Raw genomic sequence first — 10294 nt, forward strand, 5'->3', positions numbered from 1 at the left:
CTAGTCAATTGCTGAATTAATATATCCATAACACTCAATCCATGCATTTATTGTATCCATACATTAGTTCAATTATCGCATGTACCATAACCTCTTTATACAGCATTTATCCTAGTGATTAAACATATATCAATTAGTCAATCCATCGATCAATGAATGCATATATCAATTTTGTATTTTTTGTAAATTCTACATATACACTATACTTTTCACGACGTTATATTTAGACATTGATTTCTATCTTTTCGATATAAAAAGCATAATAGTCATCTGAGTGTATCCCTATCAATGTGGTATGGTTGTCATATTGATTGGCACGAGATTAATAGAATAGTTACGACATTATATGAGATGTGTGACCACGGGTAATAAAAAAACAATTAAAAATATTTTCTTTAATCAAAGCTCGCTCGCGGGCTCTCTCTCTCTCTCTCTCATATCACGGGAGATGCCTATAAAACGGCCGGAGCCTGCACGCTCCGAAACAATATACCGCGTCTCTCTCTCTCTCTCTCTCTCTCTCTCTCTCTCTCTCTCTCTCTCTCTCTCTCTCTCTCTCTCTCTCTCTCTGCGTGCGCGCGCGTACACCGGCGAAGATGGCAGCCAAGATTACTTTTGGACGTGGCTGTGTACTGCTTGTAGTGGTAGCAGTTGCCGCGAGTATGGCGTGTGTGGCTGAGGCGAGCTGCCGGGTGGAGAACAAGTCAGGGCTGCCGGTGGTGCTGCTGCCGGTAGGGGTGGAGGTGAGCATCGAGGTGGCGGTGGGGGCTTCGGTGGAGGTGCCACCAGCCCAGCAGAAATGCTACCTCAAGAACCCCTCCTCCGGCCACCAGGTCGGCCCCCTCGACCTCCTGGACGGCACGATCGTCGCCATCATTGACGGCACCGTCAGCGGCACCGTCAGCGCCCACGTCGCTGCCTTTATCCATGGCGTCTTCACCCTCGGCGCCAGCCTTGCCACCAACGTCTAACTCAGTAGGTAGCAAGAATTAATAGCGCCATAAATTACAAGCCGTATTATGTATTACTAATAAGCCATAAATTACAAGCCGTATTACTAATAAGCGAGCGAAAGAGGCTGCTCCACTCCATGCAGGGCTTGAGTAATATATATCCCATCTGTGGGTACCCTCCCACCTTTGTTCAAACTTGTAGATTGTTGTAACATCACATAGCCACTTTGATGACCAAGTTCTATAACCTAGAAAGGACATCATCTTAACAAGCTTCATCAATAAGATTTTACCTTAGCAATGTTTTCTTACTTTTCTAGTTAAAGAATGAAAAATAGTAAAATATTTGATTCTTGAGTGATGTATAAGAACATGGAGATGAATGAGCATATCAATACACTACAACAAAAAAGCTCCATAGACGCGCTTGTAGACGCAATATTTGAACTGTGTTAAAAAATGTCGGGCGCCTTTATTACCGCGTCTGCTGCTGCGTCTAAAATTTTGCGTCTAAAAGGGCACTTATAGTGAAACTTACACGCCCATATAGATGCGCCTATTGATGCGCTCTATAAATATATATTCATATTTATAAAAAATTAGATATATTCATATTATACGTCTATACACGCGTGTAACTACGCGTCTAAAAAAGCGTTTACTCTGCAAGTTTTTGACGAGAATAGACACGCATTTTTCCTGCAATTTAGACTCCCTGATAGACGTGCAAAACAGAGGTATGAAAAAAAAACCAAAGAGCATGTGGCTTGCTCTCTGTTTCTTTTTTCCCCCATCAACATAAAATTGTATGCTTAGGGAAAACAGAGAAAGATTATTTCTAATATTTTTGTACTGAAAATAAAAAAATGTATGTAGAACATGAAATTTCATATATATAGATGAAACGTTTTTACATGATGAGTTCTAGTGCTTGTGACCTCAAGCATGGTCATGGTCGCAAGCACTAGCTGAAAGTAATACATATAAAAAATGAAAACTACAAGCCAAGGGGAGACATACATGCATGGGGCTCCTCTACGTCTCCTCAGAAGAGGCATCATCAGGCTAACACCACCGCTGCCACCACTGCTACTGCTAGTCCCTTCTTCGCTATCATCAACTGCATCAGGGTTCGCCTACACAAAGGATTAAGGTATATAAGTACCATTACAAACAATAAATTAGAGTTACCTATACTTTTCATGTAAAAAATAAAACATACCTCTTCTGGTTGTAGAATCCTCATGGCACGATTATATTGCTCCTTCGTGATGAGTCCCTCCTTATAGAAATGCTACCAAGTGGGCGCCCGGTGTCGAAGCGTTTTCGAAAGAAAAGTCGCAACCATAGAGGTTCTTGAGAAATTTCAAGACAGAAGATCAATCGAAGCAAATAATCAAGACAAATATGATGCCAAGTAACATTTGTATTACTGCCAAGTTATCTCTGAGCATAGAGAAACATCATAACAAACCACATGTGATCTATGCAATTGACCCATGCCATGAAACCAAGCTCTTATTAGAGTCCAAGCTTATGAGAAGCAAGATTTCAAATGCACACAATTGACAACAGTTTCTACCTGCTTTGCATCTATATGTGATTGCAATAGTTGATAAATCAGTTCCACCCTCTCATGAGTAGTATGAAAACTGAGAATAGCTCTTCAAATCATGACTGTTTTCCTCAATATACCAATTGATTGTTGCACTTCATTTGATGGTTTGTAGATGTCACTCACTATTGTATCACTACGAAATTTGATGCCTTCTGAGACAAGACTTGCACAGACTGCTGCTAATTGAGCAGGACTAAGGTCAAACAGTGTTAGAAAAAGCTAGAGCTAACCATAACTCATTTACTCTTCGGAAAGCAGCTGTAATTTATCAGAAGCAACGTTCTCATCTTCCTCCTCATCCAGCCAGTATGTTTCTAAGAGCTTCACTGCCTTCTCATAAATGTCAGAATTGTCATGGGTCTGTAAAGTCTCAATCTTTTCAACGCCTTCTGCTTCATCAATATACTGAGCATACAAATTGATGCCACCTATATTACCAAGGTCCTTCTCGGCTTCCCCAACCCTCAATATGTTTTCTAATCCTTCCAAACACACCGTCACAATTCGAGGATCCGAACAGGTCAATAGATCACACAATGGCTTGATGCAACCTTGGCTTATATGGTACTTTATCTGTTCGTGTGTACCACCCGATGTAGCATTTGATATAGCCCAAGCTGCCTCTTTTTTAATCTCAAATTCTGTTGTACCAAGCAATGATACAAGAGAAGGGATGATGTTTGCATCAATAACGGCCTGAATTTGCTCTTTGTTCCCAGCAGTTATATTTGATATGGTCCAACATGGTTCCTTTTTTATGCTTCTTTTGTGGTTGTAAGTGAGCAAATTTAGAAGGCAGGGAAGTACATTGTGGTTGAGAAGATACTGTGTCTGTGCATCATCCCCTGTGACAATATTGCCCACTGTTCGTAACGTAGGGATAAGGACCAATGGAGATGGATGTAGAAGCAATGCAACAAGCCTCGGGCAAACACCAGCTTCTATAACCGCCTGAATTTTATCATTTGTGCCATCAGAGAGGTCTCTCCAGAGGTATTATTCAAGCCAGAACTTTTAAGGTCAAATTCGATATGACAAACATCTCTGTCATCTGCATTTTCTGTAAGTCGTTTATTGCATATCATACGAGCCAGAAAGGGTTTTTGTGGACCAATAATCGAAGGATCATCTTGTTCTGCAGTATCAATCACTCCATACGTTCCAGGCATACTGTCTTCTCCGTGATATCCCTTGGTCGTATCAGCTTGTAGTCAAGCAGCACCATGAAAGGCCTCCAAAACAAAAGGATCATCGCATCGACTTCATGGGTCAACTTGATTCAGCTCTTCTGCTGTATGGCTGCAGGATGTCCTCTTGCAGTTGATTTTGTGCTTCTCTCCTTTCTCTAATCACAGATCAATGATGTCGATGCTAGTTGCTGCCACATGTACTAATAACAATGCTCTCTATGCCATAGAAGTAAGGACTCGCTGTAGCAGTTTCAAAGGGCATGATCATCATGATAGTCGAGCACAGCCTCCCTCTTACTCCATTGAACGTGCGTCGAATTTGTTGATGGCAGCCCCTCCATCGTTTCCCGTCTATCTTCGGCTTCTCTTTCGTCACCTAGAGCTCGCCGATGCTTCCAGTCCTCTTCTCGTTCCTACCATCCTCTCCTTCATTGTCATCACTACAGCTTTGTCTTTGTCACCTCCATGTCTGTCTTCTACCTTGCTCCAGCTTCACCGTCTCCTTTGTCCGCGACTGACTGTTGTGTTCAATCCCCTCTCGTATTGCAGCAGCTTTGTCGCTCCTCAGTCCGCCATCTCAGTTCGCCGTCTTCCTGTCATCACTTTCCATTCGCTCCCTCCATCAAGCATTGACCCCCCCTGTTCTTCCTGTCCTGAACTCTAAGAGATTGACCTGACGCTATCGATATACGCGCACAATCAAGCCACCATAGATCCCCAAGGATACTACGAAGGCAACACATGGATATGGGTGCCAAAGAAGGGAGATCCTAGGAGCATAGCCCAACCACGACCATCACTTGCCACCCCATCTCCAGGAAGCCCCACCCTTGCTAATGCAGTGAACACCCAGGAATCCCAAGCTGCAAAGCCTACAGAACCCGTCATGATTTCAGTAAAAAAAAACCCCAACCAATCTATCAACCAATGTAGCAGCTTGATACCTCGGAATCATCTAAGTTTAAAGAGCTTGGCACTTGCTGCGTAAGAGGAAAACAATGTACCATCTATGCCACTAGAGCCACCCTCAATATCCCAAAGCAGCACTGGACACACAGATCAGACTACGGAGTTACCCTTAGAGACACAATTGTCTAATCCGCTATCCCTCGAACCATCACTGTTTGGCTCAATTCCACCTAAACCACTAGCATGTCTATGCATGTTTGTGTGTGTGTGTGAATTCAACTGATATTAAGAGTGTGTTTTAAAATCTATTGCTTTCTAGTTACAAAGCTTTTTTAATCTCATGCATGTGTGCATGTGTTTATAGAAATCCTATTGGTACACATAAATAAAATCTTAGATATAACATCCATGAAACTACAAAACCTTTGAGATTTTCCAAAAAATATTTGTGCAAATATATGTGCACACACATATGTGGATTGAGATATGCAAAATAAATGGTACACGTAATTCTCTTACTTGGTGACCCTCATTTCACCCTCTTAAATCTTAGCACATATTTTATAAACTCAAAACATACATCTAAAATGAATTCTAAGTTGTTGACAAAGACAATATTCATGGATGCAACTTAAAACAAATCCAACTTTGAGCATTTGATAACCTTAAAGCACATATGATTTGCACACACGTACTCACACGTGCACACACACACATCTTTGTAGTAGCATAATGCACTCATTAGAATAACATTCAAGTCATCATTCTATACCTATGCTTGATATCTCTACAATTCATGGGTTTGATAGGGGCTCCATTTCTTGCAAGTTTGAATCTTTGTGTGGGGAGTATTTTTAAGAGTACATAAGCAGGTATATTTTTAATAACAATTAAAGCATGATTTTGATATTCTATTTTTTCTCTTTTAAGATCAGTCAAAAAATAATTGTATGAAAACATATAGAATATGGAGGCATATAGATTGATATATGCAAAATTAATGGTATGGTTCATTTTCCTTGCTCCCTTCCTTTGACTATCTCCTCACCTCTCAAATCTCAAAATGTGTTTTATATTCAAGTGTTGCACATACGATGAGTTGGGAGTTGCCAATATGATCATACATGTGTGTGCAATGTGAAAGAGTGGTTTGGAGATTTTGAGCCTTGATAATTTAACATAATAAAGAATTAGGGCTAGAACATGACTTTTACCACCAAGTTCCAATTACATTTTCCCAATTGATAATATATGTGAATTATTATTTGCGCTACCTTCATATATAGATAACTAGGTGGGTGACTGTCAACAGCCTTATCCATGCAAGAGTAGGTGGGGGAACATGTACTTTTCATCATAAATCCCCTTAGCCTCATAGTTATATACACATATTATAGATATGTATGGTACACATTGATAGTTTTAAAATAAGACAACGTGGTGTAGGATAGAGAAGCTAGCCACACATAATCACATGATACACAAATACGTGTGTTTGTGCATCTGTGCTATGTATGTATATGAGCAACAACATAAAAAATATCAATCAGTTTCCTAGATTAAATCTTCAAATGGTTCTTCTCTCTATAACCCTTCTAATTTAGAAATTAATGTTGTACTCCATGTCAACTTGGATGAGAGTTAGAAATTAATGTTGTACTCCATGTCAACTTGGATGAGAGTTAGAAAGCTACAATGATATGAATCCCTACTATCCAACGAGAAAATGCAATTTTGGATTAAAGTTCTTGTGTGGTAGAAAACTTATGAAATAAATATTTATTTTATATTTAATCACTATTTAATGGGTATTGTGGGCTACCATTTACTGGACACAATTTCATAGGGATAAGATCCACACACATCTAATGATGGTCTCATCGATCCTTTGCAAGACCAGAGTGTTTACCTAGTAGGGTGAATTGTGTTAATTATGCTTGAGGTCAGTTCACCTTGAGCTTCATACATAAACCTATAGTTTTCTATATGCTTTACAACCTCAAATGAATGGCAAGATTTATGTGATCTCTAAGCTAGAAGGGAAGCAGTGTCAAGCATCTTCATGAAAATGCAAAACCCCTAGGAAAAGTGTAGATAGGTTGGATTTTTGCTAGCTTAGTCATTTGTGTGATTGTTTTCTTTATTGTTTTGTATTTGGATTTTCCATGTTTTTTGGCTTAGGATTTGTTTTAGTCATTTTTTTTGGATTTTTTGAGTGTGGAAACTTGATGACCTTGGTCGAGTTTGGTATATTTTTGGACAAGTTGGAATTGGAGTTCCTTGATAGTTGCTAAACATTGTGGAATATGTAACTTTTCATGCTAAGATTCTTGCACATCATAGGGATTACGGGTTCACGAGTACTTCACATTGTCGCATGGAATTCACATGGGGATTTGTGAAAGTCACTCGTTGCAGGGATGCTTAGAAAGATGGGAGCAAAAGATGATGAAGAGTGCTTAACTCAAGGCAAATTCATAGAGAAGAAGAAGTTTAGATGCAAGAAGAATTCTCAAAGTAAGTTCATGAGCTAAGGATAAATTTTGTTTGAATAAGAAGATGAAGCCAACATAGATTTATGTTCCCTTCAAGGCAAAATTGTCGAAAAGATGCACTCCTCCAATCATAAAGCTTGGACCTTCATGTACGTCAACAAATTCATGCAAATCTTCTTTGGTGCTCTATGGATCAAGAACCAAAACAAGGTGCTTTCACATATGTTGACACATAAATGATCAAATTTGCAGCATTAAGAATACCCATCTTCTCTTGCATTACTTTAGTAGCTTCTTCTTCCATGCAATATTTACACCAAGGTTGACAATACCACTAGTAGAAAGGAGCTTCTTAAACCCTCCATAAAACATCATGAGAGGTCTAAGAAGCCAAGCTAAAGGCTTGTCAGCTAAAGATAAACCTTTGTTTGTTAGGAGCAGTGCCCTCCTTGTTGCCCACCAAGAAAGATGCAATATTAGCCAAGGTTACTATAGTCGAGAATGATAATGGGTCTGAAGTTTCATGCTATTGCCACCAATAACAACAGCGTAGTCACAGACTCCTAGAAAAGATAGACTTCAATCGTTGAACTCCCTTATAAGCTTCCTTACTATTGATATTGTTGTTGTCAACTACAAAAATCATTGCATTAATCTTGCAAAAGCTAACCTCCATTCTAGGTTATTCCACAATCATATTCAAGGCAACACCATGAGGTGACAACTACCTCCAAATCTCCTACTTCATCATCAAATCCTTCCCTTAAGCACTCTGGTGCCTCATGATCACGAAATGAAGGTGAATCAGTGACCCTCTAGAGTATCAAGGAAGAGGAACATGCACATCAAGATCGGCCAAGTGTTGAAACTGCAAGTGATGATGAAAGGAAACACTCTCTTCCTCCTATCCTCTTTGTATTACGCTTCCTGCTTCAACATGCATTCACTCTGGTGCCATAAGCATGAGAAAAAAGCCCTCAATTATTGCCATCTTGTCCGTCCTGTCATCAAAAGCAGCTTTATTCTTGTTGCTCTCTTGATCAGTGACAATTGACTCCCCCTAGACCTGTGAGACTGTCGCCCCTTAAATCACCTCCTTGAGCTTATCTTCCTCCCTTTATCACGCAATCAACTTCTGTTGCACACATATGGTGAATCAACTCTGGGTCTTTCTCGACTTCCTTCACATCAACTTCCTCCTTCTATTCATGTAGCCATCATACACTCCATGAATGATGATAGAGAACAAAATGTGAACATGATATCCCCCATAATTCAGCATAGAGGAGAAAATATCATATCCTCCCCTCCCGGTGGAAGCCATGTTGGTTCTTCTTAGTTATCATCCTCTCCTCCTTTTTCACTCTCTTCTACAGTTGCATATCTCCTCCCCACATGGTCCAAAAAGCTTGTAGATTTTCTTATTAAAGCTAAGGATTTATTTAAGAAAAGCTATTCTCTCCTATCGTTATCATGTCCCTCTAATCTTCCAATCATACTAGACTTGTAAAGTGAGGGATAAAAAGAATTCCAAAACCTGTGATTATGTAACGTGTCCCCTAGTATCATCCAGGACACGTCTTAGCAGTCCATTGGAAAGGATGTCTAGGAAGCTCCACCCGACACTCCCATGGAATGTTATGGGTTTTGCGATCTAGTTCTTCCCCCGTCTGCCACGTAGCGGAAGTATCCTGGCCGTTTCCACTTAGGATCGACCGGAATTAGGGTTTTCCTAATGGGTCACTAGCTAACAGCAACTAGCGTCAGACTCGAGCGAACTACTTTACGCAGAAACGCCAGGTCCGAAGCGGATTCACGCTGCACTTGGTTCAAGGAGAATGGGAAACGAGAGGGATGCAAAGCTCAACCTCTCTGCCATAAGGCATAGTCCCATTCCGTTCCCCTAAAACAACGTAAATCGGGTAAGACGTAACTCTAGGTCATCGTTCTTGTTATTCTTTTTTATGATGATGATCATTCTGCTGTCTTTCGAGATTTATGAGAAAAGTTCCCGGCTAACCGGGACCACCCAACCGTAGGATAGACCCATGGTCCATCCTCCGCACTTTCCTCGGTTTGTTTTAGTTATGTAATTATCTAACACATTAGTTTGACATATAACAATCAGCTTCTTTAATTAATCTTGTTTAAGCATTGGTTCCTTCACGTAATTTTATCACGTGACATATAAAAACAATATCAAGCAAGTTCTTTCAACATCTCATCATTTTATCTTTGAATTACAATAAGTTCCGCCCGTAGGCTTATCCATAATCTTCCCGGAGACTAACAAGTAATCTCCAGGGATCACTATTCCAAGCTTCCACCCGTCAACTAGTATACGGGCTCCGGGATCCAATCCCGAGTCGCGTTAGCCCCTTGTGAAGGACCCGGAAGGCGAGGGATTTACGGCCAGAGCCCCCCCTGGCACCCAAGCGTCCTCCTGCTCCAAGTAGAACTCAACGGAGAGACCTCTCGCGGCGGGTTCGGTCCACGTTCCCGGCACGGTCAAACAACCCCCTTGGTTAGGGTCAGGCAGGCAGTCGGGGGTAACTGAAACTACCTCTCCCTTCAGGTTTTTAACCTGAAGTATAGATACTTATTTAATTTGTAATTCATAAATCAAACATAGCTCTAAAATCTCTAGCAAGCACAAACATTTCCATTAACCAACCCAGTTGTATGGCAAACTGCTAAAGAAGTGTTCTTTCCTTTTTGAGTGTATCGGCAGTCGTTCTTAAGATGTCTTGTAACTTTGGCAAGATTCCTTACATTCGGATGTAGGGTATACCTAGTTTGGTTTACCCTAAAGTACCTTAGATATGCTAGTTTCTATTTTACAACTTTTCTTATTTTGAAGGATATCCAAAAACTACGTCTTTTTGCAAGATAACTTGTGTAAGGATCTGCCGTCTTCGAAAAGGGTTTTTTTCCCTTTTCTTTTTGTGACTTAATCACAAAATGATTTCATATATGTTGCGCAAGTCAGATGATGGAATAGTCTGTTTAGACTCCATAATCTGACGTATATCGGGCCTAGGGTTTCTTTATTTGAGAGCCTTAGGGACGACCCTAATTTATTATTTTTATGAATTTATTGTCCTTGCGGTAAGATAAGTAGTCCAGTGT

The 10294-nt window shown here is 40.3% G+C and overlaps 1 pseudogene; it reads right to left on the bottom strand.

Moving 5' to 3' along the window:
• Positions 1-2811: 2811 nt before the first annotated feature.
• Positions 2812-4649, bottom strand: LOC148011490 (importin subunit alpha-1b pseudogene; annotated as a pseudogene).
• Between the last annotated feature and the right edge of the window lie 5645 nt (positions 4650-10294).

Source organism: Lygodium microphyllum, chromosome 28, assembly GCF_053477565.2.
Source record: "Lygodium microphyllum isolate KBCC chromosome 28, Lygodium_microphyllum_v1.1.10, whole genome shotgun sequence".
NCBI classification, from domain to species: Eukaryota; Viridiplantae; Streptophyta; class Polypodiopsida; order Schizaeales; family Lygodiaceae; genus Lygodium; species Lygodium microphyllum.